Consider the following 12,587-nt stretch of genomic DNA (forward strand, 5'->3'; position numbering starts at 1 on the left):
GCTAGTGTAGTTTAAAGGCAGGACTTAGCTTTGGGAAGTTGGAAAATAAATGGTGGGGTTAACATAGATAAAGAAAAAGCTAAACCACTTAATGTTGTGACAAATATGTTGGACATGTATAGAAGCTCGACTATATGATACTTGAAGAAATGACAAAAATGTCAATGAAAGGAGAGGTTATCATTATGGGGGACATTCTTCTCCCTGATGTAGACATCCCAAATCTCTTACAGGAACTGTGTCTTAGGTAAGTCTTTGAGGAGCCAACAAAGAAGAAGGCTGTGCTGGATTTAGTATTCACAAATGGAGACTTGATTTCAGATGTCACTGTAAGAGGGTGGTTGGGCTCCAGAGATCATCAATCAATATGGTTTAATAAAAGGAGGGAGGTTGCATTGAACCAAAAACTAAGGTGGAGTTTTCTGAAATAGAGAGAATAGTCACTGGTGGTCTGGGTATACTGTATTTGCCCGATTATAAGACAACCCCCCAAAAGCTGAATATTAATTTTGGAAAAAAAGAAAAACCCTGAATATAAGACGACCATATAGGAAAAAAGTTTTACCAGAAAATGTTAATTCATGTAAACTATGTAAACTATTTGTTTTAATAAAAGCTATGATTGAGTATTTTCTTGTGTGTTTTTTTCCACACACATTTTAGTTAAGGTATGAGTTTACCGCTGGGTAGACCTCCTGGGAAGTCATTGGTGTGTCAGTTGGCGCCGCCATCTTGTGAGTGGCACAATGGCACTTGTGGTTGCTTTTCACAGCAATCACAAGGCGATCGGGGTAGGAGGGTTGTGTTGCTGAATGCCTCGATATGAAGGCATGTCAGCAACACCAATTACCCTTAGGAGGCAATTCCTGATCACTTCTTAAGCTCTCTTTTAGCCAGCCGCCATCTTTGTTGATCAGTTCAGCGTCCATTTTTTTGGTGGGGAGGGCTTTCCTTCCCTTCTTGCAATTGCAGCAATGCAGGTATTTGAAAGCACTGGCTTTGTCGTGAAGAGGTTAATTCTCTGCAGCTCTAATATTAATTTTCTTGTTATTTATCTACTTTTCTCAAATTAACCCCTGTATTCACCTGCCTGATATAGATGCTGCTCTGCAAATGTGTCTACTGCACACCAAGGATGTATAGTGATGTTGGTGGGTGATATAATCTGTGCCATAATAATTTGGTAGAGTTAAATGATGATAGTTATGTGGGAGCAGCTTTGAGGACAGTGGGTGTGGTAAATGGATTTGGCCTGGATGTTGGCAACTATGGTATTAGGCACTGTCTGATTTCCATTTTTTATATATCAGCATTTTACAGAAAAACTATTTCTCGATATAAGAGGAAACAAAAGTGTTATAATCATGCTAATATAATTTTGCTTGAAACTATACTCGAAGTTTACATGAAATATCTGCTCCAAAACTGATATGTGCCTAAACATACAAAGAATTATTAAGGATTATAATTATTTCCTGTGCAGTACAAACTTATTTATGACATACTGGAAATTTGTAGACATGTTTTTATTATATGAGTTATAAATCACTTTTAGATAGCATGGTAATCAAACCCACATCAATCTACTTACCATCTTAATTGTTTGTTATCTAACCTTAGGAGAAATTATTTTCACCTCCCCCTCTCATTCACTGCTATAATATCAGCTTTTCTCTGGTTTGTTTTTGATAAATAGGCCCCTGAGAATTTTCAGGCAAGAAAGCAATTTCACTGAATTTTATATTTGCTTGCAGATCCTTCTATGGGCCTGCAGGCTGCTATTCAACAACTTATTGATGCTCTGTCATAGAAAAATAAAAATATTGATTTTGTCTTTCTTTGCAATACCCCAACTTCATCAGTTTCTGGATTTATATATAATACAAGTGTACTGTTACATAGCTATGTGCTAAAGTCCTCTTTACTGTGGTATTTTTTTTATTTCTCCTGACATAATAATCCATGATCAGCATTGAACAGAGAAGTGCTTAATTAGTCATCAACAGAATATGCAATGCGGAAACAAAAGCCTTCTTAAGAGGGATAGACTCTAAATAGCAAATTGTTGCCTTTATTTGCTTTGCATATTGCAATACCGGATTTTTAGGATTTCATATTCTATTGCCAGCTTCTCCTATAGAGTAAACATATGCACATGAGCTCTTATAAAGTCTGCTCCCAAAACCCCACGATGAGGCTACGGTAACTAGCGACTAGGTGTAAGATTTTTCTGGTTTCCACTAAAGGTGGTTGTAGCTATAATTGTGAGCTTTTCCCTTACATCTGCCCTACCCCCTTTTAGCTGAGCTATTCCCTGCCAAAGACACATCCTACCATTATTTCTATAGTGGCAGCAGTGTTGGTTTTATTTCCTGCGCACGGACAGATTTTATGCTGACAGAGGTTGCCTGTGCAAGTTCATTGAACCTGAACATTAGATACCTAGTATTACTGACCAAAAAATACAATTTTAAAATCCTCCTTTTTTTTTCCTATTTACACTACATACAAAGTATATAATAAAATAAAGGCAAACATCCCACCAAAACCCTCTTCATGTGGAATGATTTTGAGGCAATTTAGAAATCAGCAAAAACATGCTTATAGTTCCATAAAGTCAGTGGCGACTCTAGAAACAATATATAGGGGGGGGCACACAAGATACCACAGTCAAACCGGGGGGGGGCATTCATAATTTCCAAAAGTAATGTGCTATGGAATTATACTTGTTATTGGGCTAAAATAATACTTGATCATTCAACATGGGAAGCCTGAAGCCACAATTGAGTGCGACTAATCCTTGAAATAAATATTATAACACAATAAATAACTTTTCCACTAAATGATTTCAGGGCCTTGAACGTTTTGTCCCCTGAAGTCACTACAACTTCAGGAGGGCATTTTATTTCTGGATTAATATATATTAAATAATTCCTACTGTAAATTAAGTGCCAGGAAACAGATGACCAAACACACACACCAACACAGGCTCTGTCACACCGACACCCAGACACACACACCGGGACAGGCTCTGCCACACCGACAACCAAACACACACACAAACCAGGACAGGCTCTGCCACACAGACACTCACATATATCAGGACAGGCTCTGCCACACCCACATCCAAACACACACACACACACCAGGACAGGCTCTGACACACTGACACCCAAACACACACCCTAGGACAGGCTCTGCCACACTGACAACCGAACACACACACACCAGGACAGGCTCTGCCACACCAACACCCAAACACACACCAGGACAGGCTCTGCCACACCAACACCTATACACACACCTGAGGACAGGCTCTGCTACACTGATAACCAAAAACACACAAACAGCAGGACACAATCTACGTCACAGACGTCTACATCAGGATGGATTTTTCACACTGCATTGTCGTTTATACCCCCCTTAGTGTTTTTGCCCCTTGTGTATTGATGCCCCTGCTGCCCATATATATTAATATTAGCCCCAGTTGCCGATAGCAGGTATAGATCAACACATTAACACACAAACCAAGTTTTGCATGTATAGATCAACTGAAATTCACTTGTGATCTCAGCACTGAAGGTATATATCAAATAAACAGAATCAGACATACAAATCCTGTATTTGCAGGTATACAATAGTATATGAAATGTAGCATTGCAGGTATAGATCAAATAAATACATGGAAACAGCATTGCAGGTATTAATCAACTGAATAAGACATACAAACACTATATTTGCAGGTATACATAAATAATGTATGGAAATATATAGATATGGATCTACAGAATAACGCAAAAGCTTTGCAGGTATAGATCAATTGGAATTCACATAAAAACACGTCATTAAAGGGTATATTTAAAATCCCCTAAATTACAGGCATTTGGGGTTGCACACCCCAAAGCCAGCCCTGGCGTCCACACTGCCCACACAGCAGCACAAATGCTGGTACCTAGGCATGATGGGACTGTGCTTGCTGTGATTGCTGTTAGCAGTCACACTCCTATCATGCCAGGTCAGCCAGTACATGCTGGTACAGGGTGGCTGTAAGTGATGTGTAGACCCCATATTGCTGGTAGCATCAATACACAAGGGGGGCAGCTAGCTAGGTTTCAGCATGTACTGGCTGACTTGGCATGATAGGAGTGTGATTGCTAACAGCAATCACAGTCCCATCATGCCTCGGTCCCAGCACTTACACATCCATGCTATCACACACACACATTCATTCATATACTCATTCATTCACAGATTAATTCCCTCAATCACGCATACTCATTCAAACACCTCTAAACAAGGCGAAGGACCTTCATTTTTGCGCTTCAGAAAACATTTATTTTGCCTGCCGCATTATTCCAGATCTATTAGTCTTTTGTATGCGACTAGTGTTAGCCACAGCAGGTGTAAGGACCCCACTCACTTTGTGAGGATTACTAGTGAACTGAGGGCCAATTTGGCCTTGTGAGATTTTCCCTAAGCAAATGCAATGGAAAAGCGATTTGCATGGAGGACATGGTTCCTATTGTGGACCTTGAGATTTATATAGATGCAGCGGGCATTGATGGTTATGGGGCTTATTTCCAGGGCCGGTTGAGTGCAGCCTAGTTGCCTGTAGTAGGGTTCATTGTGTTTTCTTAGAGATTTTCCCAGTTATAGTAGCCTTGGAATTATGGAAAAATTAATTACAGAATAAGCAGGACAGAGTACATAGTGACAATATGGGAGTAGTAATAACCAATTACATCTTATATTAATATCAGTAATATTTCTGCTCCTCTTTACCAGTGTTATGATTACTGTGTCTCTTAATATTATAATGCCTTCAGCTCAACATGTATTTCATTGTCGATGCTTTATCATGACAATAATTATTATTTATTATTATTATTATTTATATAGCGCCAACAAATTACACAGCACTTCATGCAATACGGATATTCAAGGGGTATGAAAAAACCTATACATTAGGTAAAGAGGGCCCTGTTCGCAAGCTCGCTATCTAGAAGGAATGGGATTTAGGGAAAGGGAGAGCTAGTACTGTAGTTGGATGTGGGAACAGAGATAATGTCCCCAGAAGTAAAAGAAGGAGAGGTGAAGAAAAGATAGAATGGAAAGATTTGGACCAGTCCAATTGAGCATAGTGGCTGGTTGAAGAGATACCAGGCCTTCTTTTGATTTGGAAATTATGGTCTTAATTGGATCAGATGATAAACTGTATCTATATATACAGGGGCAGGTGAGTGGTCAGAATTGTGGAGTAGTGTATTGCAGGCTTTAAGAGGACTGTAGGAGAGAAGATTTGCAGGTAGTGGGTTGCATGGAGAGGGTCCTTATCAAATAGTCTAACACAGACAGGGCCGGCCTTAGGGGTGTGCGACCTGTGCGACCGCACAGGGCGCCATGGTTGCAGGGGCGCCTGACCGGGACTTAGATTAAAGCATCGTTTTTTTTTTTTTTTTTTTGTTTTTTTTTTAAACTTTATTTAACATCATTGATGTTAAATAAAGTTTAAAAAAAAACCGATGCTTTAATCTAAGTCCCGGTCAGGGGCGCCGAGCGGTTGCTCGTGAAGTTCTCGGCAACCGCTCGGCGCCCCTTACTCTCCGTGACTCCGTCGCGGTGCCAGCATCTCATGTTGAGCGCCGGACTATACCAGCGCTCAACATGAAATGCCGGCAGAGCGAGAAGACGGATGCCTCCCGCTCTTACCGCAGGACTCCGGCAACAAGGTGAGTGGGGGGGGGTAGTTTGAAGGGGCAGGGGGGTAGTTTGAAGGGGCAGGGGGGGGTAGTTTGAAGGGGCAGGGGGGGTAGTTTGAAGGGGCAGGGGGGGGGTAGTTTGAAGGGGCAGAGGGGGGGGTAGTTTGAAGGGGCAGAGGGGGGGGTAGTTTGAAGGGGCAGAGGGGGGGTAGTTTGAAGGGGCAGAGGGGGGGGTAGTTTGAAGGGGCAGAGGGGGGGGTAGTTTGAAGGGGCAGAGGGGGGGGTAGTTTGAAGGGGCAGAGAGGAGGGGTAGTTTGAAGGGGTAGAGGGGAGGGGTAGTTTGAGGGGGGGTAGTTTGAAGGGGCAGAGAGGGGGGGTAGTGAGGGGGGGCGCCAGAGGAGTAGTCCGCACAGGGCGCCACAACGCCTAAGGCCGGCTCTGAACACAGATAAGATGGGTAAGGGTGTCATGGTTTATCTGAGAGCTTTAGATGATTCTCTACTTTGTCTGTGAGATGTTTATAGTTTTTGGTGGTGTGGCCTCAGACGAAGGGCCCATGATTAATGCACATTGATGGTTTCTTTTTCTCACAATTTCAGTTCATGCAAGATTTTTAAATGTACTGCAGGTTTACAACCACGTAAGTTTGCATCCCATTCTTTTAGTACAACAGTAGCTACATAGGTGACAGGTAGATAGATTTTGTTCTTACATCAGATACCAAGGTTGTGTCCTTTATTTATAGTTGTTTTGGGCCATGTTACTTTTGAATATACCAGGCTAATTTCTCACCTTTCATATGCTTTGTTGCAGATGTGGGGTGCAGCAGCGTTTGAATTGTTGGACCTTTATTGGGCCAAAAGATGGCCAGTGGTTATTGTTAACAGAATACAGCTGATGAAGTGTAGGTCAGATGTTCAAGTTTAGAGGTAGGAGTCAGGAAGAAATAGTTCTCAAACTTTTTTCCAACGTGGCTGTTGAGGATCCCCCCTCACTTGCTACTGCTTAAGAGTGGTGGTAATGATATCTGTGGTATACATTTGAGGGTGTTAGTGTGGGATATCAAAAGGTTTTGGATGTGTTTTCTTAGCATCATCATAGTTCTGGTCCAACATTATACTTATGTTATTTTGGTAGGGAGATAGCTCACTACAGGGTGTCAACATATCTCAGGAGAACAAAGCAGTGTTGTTTTGGTGACTTTGCGGTAATGTACCTGGATCTAGAAGGTGTTAACATTTGACAAATACAGGGTTGGATATTTGGTTGTTAGATATCAGAATGGGGCTCAAAAAGCAGAGGCTCCAACACATTTAAGGGGGTCAAATGCACTGCCTGGTTGTGATTGGCAGGGTCCCTGTTGATGTTTTATTGGTAGTACCGTTCCACCTGCTGGTACAGTTTACGCCTTGTAGGCAATATCGGTACGGTTCTACTTTTGTGGGGTGTTCCTTGAGTGGCACAGGTTGTGATTATATGAGTTTTGTGTAATCTTGGATATTTGGTCACATGGGATATTAAGTGGAAGAAAGGGTTAATGGTACTTATACCCTGCTTAGGGAAGGTTACACTGTTTCCTTGTTACACATGGATAAAATGTGTGTGTCACTGTGTGTTGCTTATTAAATACAATACTGTAGCCTTTTACATTCCAAATGATTTGTGTCTGTTGTTATTGTGGGAAAATGCGGGTATTGGTATTTGGAACTCAATATCCAGTGCCTGGATTAAGTGCTTGATATATTTAAAATTTTAAAGAATACAAAAGTGTATAAAATAATAAGATTGAAAAACACGCACAGAGGAAACAAAGAACCTTAAATAAGCAAGTATTCCTTCTTAAAGAAAAAAATGAGGTATAAGGTATTGATCATTTAAGGTATATTGTGCATGTTGTTTGTTTAGTTGAGGTTATAAATACGTGAGCCTGCCAAAATTCCAAACCAAACTTTGACAAAGCCTCAAGAATGGAAGTGAATGTAAAAAAATAGTTTAAAATGTAAGAATTTTATTTAATAAGGCACTTATATTATATTTATTTATATTATATATTTTACACTATTTTGCTGTTATTTGCTTTTCCTCATGTCTGCTAACCCTCGCATACACAAGAATATACACAAAGAAAAAATACACAAACACATGGATTTGCTTACATATTAAAGCTCCAGTGATGATCAATGTGACACCAGCTCCCTAATTTACAGGCCATAGAAAAATGTTATTCATATTTCCTCTGAGTGTTGGGAACCTGTATTGCATCTCCCATTGGCTTAAATTGTGTGCGTAGACTTGAATAGAAGCCCTTTAAGTGAATGGAGTGTGCAATACAGGTTACGAACACTGGATGCAGCTGGTGGAGTCTATAAACATGCTTCTAAGATTGGCACTGGTTGTGGAGTAGTATCTATATATACCTGTTTACCAGTGGTCCCCAGTGTTTGGAAGATGCATTACATCCTCCTGTGACTTGAATGTGCCCTATTCAAGTCTGTTGACTTCATTCAAGTCTAGAGTGGCCATTAAAGTCATACAAACAAGCAATGCAGCTTTAAAACATTGAATCCCTCACAATCAGTAGCTATTTTTCAGACGCAGATGGATATAATTGATTGTTGATGCTCCCAAATAGCTATTAATTTACTTTAATCCCTCCCCCTATCGTGCCAGGGGATAAGGGTGAGAAACAACGAACTTGCAAGCACTGGAAGTTTAGAATTACAATTTCAGACATCAAAACATTTGAGTGAATGTGTTTGTTCACTATAGCTTCAGCTGCCAATGTGATTGTAGCTTTCTTTTGGGCGTAGGTCACATAAGGTGAATTATTAGAAATTACATTAGTTTTGATGAAACATTACTGCTGATTCCAGAAAAACAAAATATGACAGAAAAACACAGAACAGTGACTGGCTTCACCATTTTGAGCTGATTAAGAAGCCAGTAGAGAAAATAGATTTGACCTATCATAGACCTTATTGCTTTTTAGCCCTGGAGTAAATTTAAACCTAATTTATTTTCAAATTATATTGGTACCTTTAGCCTTCTACAAAGAAAAGATCAATAGAAAAATAGTGCATGTCAACAATAATCTTTCACAAACAGTGACCTTTTTTCACAACCTCATTTGTACTGTGTTAAAAATTTATCAAATCTATTGTTATAATCAATACTATATCAGACAGTGTTTCTATTTTCAACATTTCTCATTGATATAGTCTCTTCATCCATATCAATATTATTAACTCCATTTATTTTTGTTTGTGTAATGTTTCTTTTACAAAATTGAATGACTATTAAGTTTGATGTAGCAAATTCCAGTAAAAAAAAAATAATAAAAAAAATAAATATATATATATATATACCGTATTTGCTTGATTATAAGACAACCCCCTAATTTGAATATTAATTTAGGAAAAAAAGAAAAAGCCTATAAGAATTTTTTTTTACTAGTAAATATTAATTCACATGCAAACAATTTTTTTCATATTTAATAAAAACTATGATTGAAAAAAATGATTTTTTTGTTATTTCCTTTTATTTATCGCTCTGCCCCAGTTGCGCACATGTGCCCCCCAGATATGCTTTACATGCCACTCTGCCTCCCAAATAAGCCACTCTGTCCCCAGATATGCCTTTTAACCCCCTATTTGCCACTCTGCCTCCCAGATATGCCTTATCCACCCAAATATGCCACTTTGCCTCCCCGACATGCATTTAACCCTCTATTTGTCACTCTCCCCCCCAGATATGCCTTATACCCCCTCGATGACACTCTGCCTCCAGAAAACCATTGAACCCCCCATGCCACTCTTAATTACCCCCATGCCACTCTTAACCTCCCCCAACTTACCAGTGCATCCCTTTACTTGTGACCTATTTACTTTGCTTCAGACTCCCTGGTGTCTAGTGGGGCAGCCGGTGGAGGTCTGTGCAATGCAGACCTCCGCTGCTGCTGGCCAGTACTTCCACCAGGGCTTCTATGACTGAGCACCGGCATCACATGACATTCCGGTGCTCCACCATAGAAGCCCCGGTGGAAGTGCCGGCAGCAGCGGAGCTGCGGGATGCGCACAGACAACTCCCTGCTGCCAGCACTTCTGTCGGGGCTTCTATGGCGGAGCAGCGGAAGGTCATGTGATGCCGGTGCTCCATCATAGAAGCCCCTGGAGCAGGGGTGTCCAAGTTTTTTCTGCAGTGGGCCACTTCATCAGAAATGTATGTGTGCATGGGCCGCACTCATTCTTCACTGAGAGAAAATATGGCCTTAGCTTTATAATGCATATTAATACAGGGTCCAATCACTTATTAAGAAGAGGAAAATTCGGGGATCTATTGATACCAAGCAAAGGTCAGGTAAATTTTAACCACCACTGCCGCAAGAATTGTTCGGCATACAAAGAAAAACCACCATCAGAAATACAGGCTGCTCTGGATAAAGACGGTGTGGTTGTTTGAAGGAGCACAATACGACAATACTTGAACTAAGTTCAGTTCTTCCACACCAAAGTCATCTTACACCACTCAATCCGACGCTTGGCATTTTACATGATGACGCGAGGCTTGCATCCAGCTGCTTGGCCATTTAAACCCATATCACAAAGCTCCCGCTGCACAGCTTCTGTGCTGATATTAATGCCAGTGGAAGTTTGAAACTCTTCAGCTTGGAATCAGCAGAGCGTTGGTGACTTTTACACACCATGCGCCTTAGCACTCGGTTACCCCACTCTGTAACAACTTGACATGGTCTTCTGCTTCATGGCTAAGTTGCTGTTCCTCCTAAAAGCTTCCACTTTCCAATAATACCACTTACAGTTAACCGTGGAATGTCTTGCATGGATGAAATCTCACAAACTGACTTATTGCAAAGGTGGCATCCTATCACAGTACCATGCTTGAATTCACTGAGCTCTTCAGAACAACCCATTTTTTTTCACAATTTTTTCTAAATGCAGACTTCTTTGCTAGGTGCTTGATTTTATACACCTGTGGCAATGGGTCTGATTAAAACAACAAAATTCAATAATTAAGAGGTGGGTCTCAACACTTTTGTCCATATAGTGTAGCTCTTATGTAAAATATGTGATGCAGCATACAGTGTTAATAAGAGAAATAAAATAAGCCATTTAGTCTGTAGAGATGGTAAATGGTATTTTTATAAATGAGTAAAGCAGGGTGACAGAACACTATGTTACGTGATCCAGAGATGGATACATGGCAGCTCACATGTGTGTTAACAAATGGCATTAGAGTGAGTGCATTTTAGCGTATGTATTAAACTGAGTTTGTGTTAGCATATAATGTTAGCATGTGGACGTTAGCTCATAGTGTTAGAGTTTGTAATCCAGGAAGGGAGTGTGCAGAGTGAGGTACAGGAGTGAGAACTGAGCAGTAAAGAAGATATGAAGTGTAGTGGGCAGAACACTTAAAAAAAACAACAGGCTGCATCACACCCAGGCACACCTGTAATGAAGTATGCAGAGGAGCTTAAAGCTTTAAGTTTGCAGGCAAAATACTGCCAGAATTAACTATACCAGACACACATGTGAAACATAGGTCCATGCCTTCACCCTGTGTAAAACTGCCCCTGCCTCCTGTGGCTGCTGCTGCTTAGCTAGACATCTGTTCCTTTAGCACTCAAGCTGTAGTATAAAAGCTACAGAAAAATACAAATACTAACTGTAAATCCTTCATGATATACTTTTGCTTATTATTAATGAAACAAAATACACAATAAATGTTTAAAAATATTGCTATTTATGCAACAAAATGAGCAAACACAAAATAACATTCTTGTCTGGGGTGCCACTTTGTCTAGGACCAGCTGTGGTCCCTATACTAGACATGTGAAAATGGGTCAAAAACAAGTTGCACAAATTTTTCTGCTAGTTTTTGACCCATTCCTTATTTTAGGGCAAAATGGCAGAATTTCTCCGTTTTGGAGGATCAGGGAGAGGACGTCATTGGAAGCTCCACCATTTTGGCGGAAGTTCGCCAGGAGGTTATGTCCAAGATTAAAAACAAAATGTGAGACACGGTGCTGCAAGACACAAAAGCGGTGATGCCAGACATGAAAGCGGAGAAGGAAAACATTGAGAGAGTAGAAGTCAAAGTTGCTTGGTGTTCATAAATTTCATTAAGTTTGGAAATTTGCAAGTCTACACTATACTAACAGGTGCACCCTTCTCTGCTTAGAAATTTGGTTTTGTGGTCCACCTCTTTTTATAATGCCCTTTCTTTCATGTTTTTCCTGATTAATTGAATTTTTTATTACACAAATAGGTAGAATTTCTCATTAATCTAATCGGCCTATTTGTTATGTATAAAGCTCTACTGAGCCCATTAGCTGAGAAGTAACTGTGATTGGAAATTAGCAAATCTTGTGCCCATTCACAAGAAAGGCAGTAGGGAGAAGTTGCCCAACTACAGGCCTGCTAATCTTACATCAGTAGTAGGGAGATTAATGCAAACTATGTTAAAGGATACGATTGTGGAACATCTAAAATCACATGGGTTTAATGATTAAAAAACAACAACATGGGTTTACTTCAGGAAAATTATGCCAGACTAATCTTATTGATTTCTTTGATTGGGTAACTAAAATAATTGTTCAGGGTGGTACAGTTGACATTGCAAATCTAGATTTCAGTGACAAACAACAGGTGTTGTAGTCAATTGAGTATATTTGGAGCAAGGTCTTGTTACCAGTGAGGTACCTCAGGGATCTGTACTTGGACCCATTCTCTTTAATATTTTCATAAGTAATATTGCAGAAGGTCTTCATGGTAAGATATGCCTTTTTTGCAGATGACACAAAGATTTGCAACAGGGTTGATGCTCTCGGAGGGATAAGGCAAATGGCAAATGATTTAGGTAAACTGGACAAAC

This window comes from Spea bombifrons, chromosome 5 (genome assembly GCF_027358695.1).
Source record: "Spea bombifrons isolate aSpeBom1 chromosome 5, aSpeBom1.2.pri, whole genome shotgun sequence".
NCBI lineage: Eukaryota > Metazoa > Chordata > Amphibia > Anura > Pelobatidae > Spea > Spea bombifrons.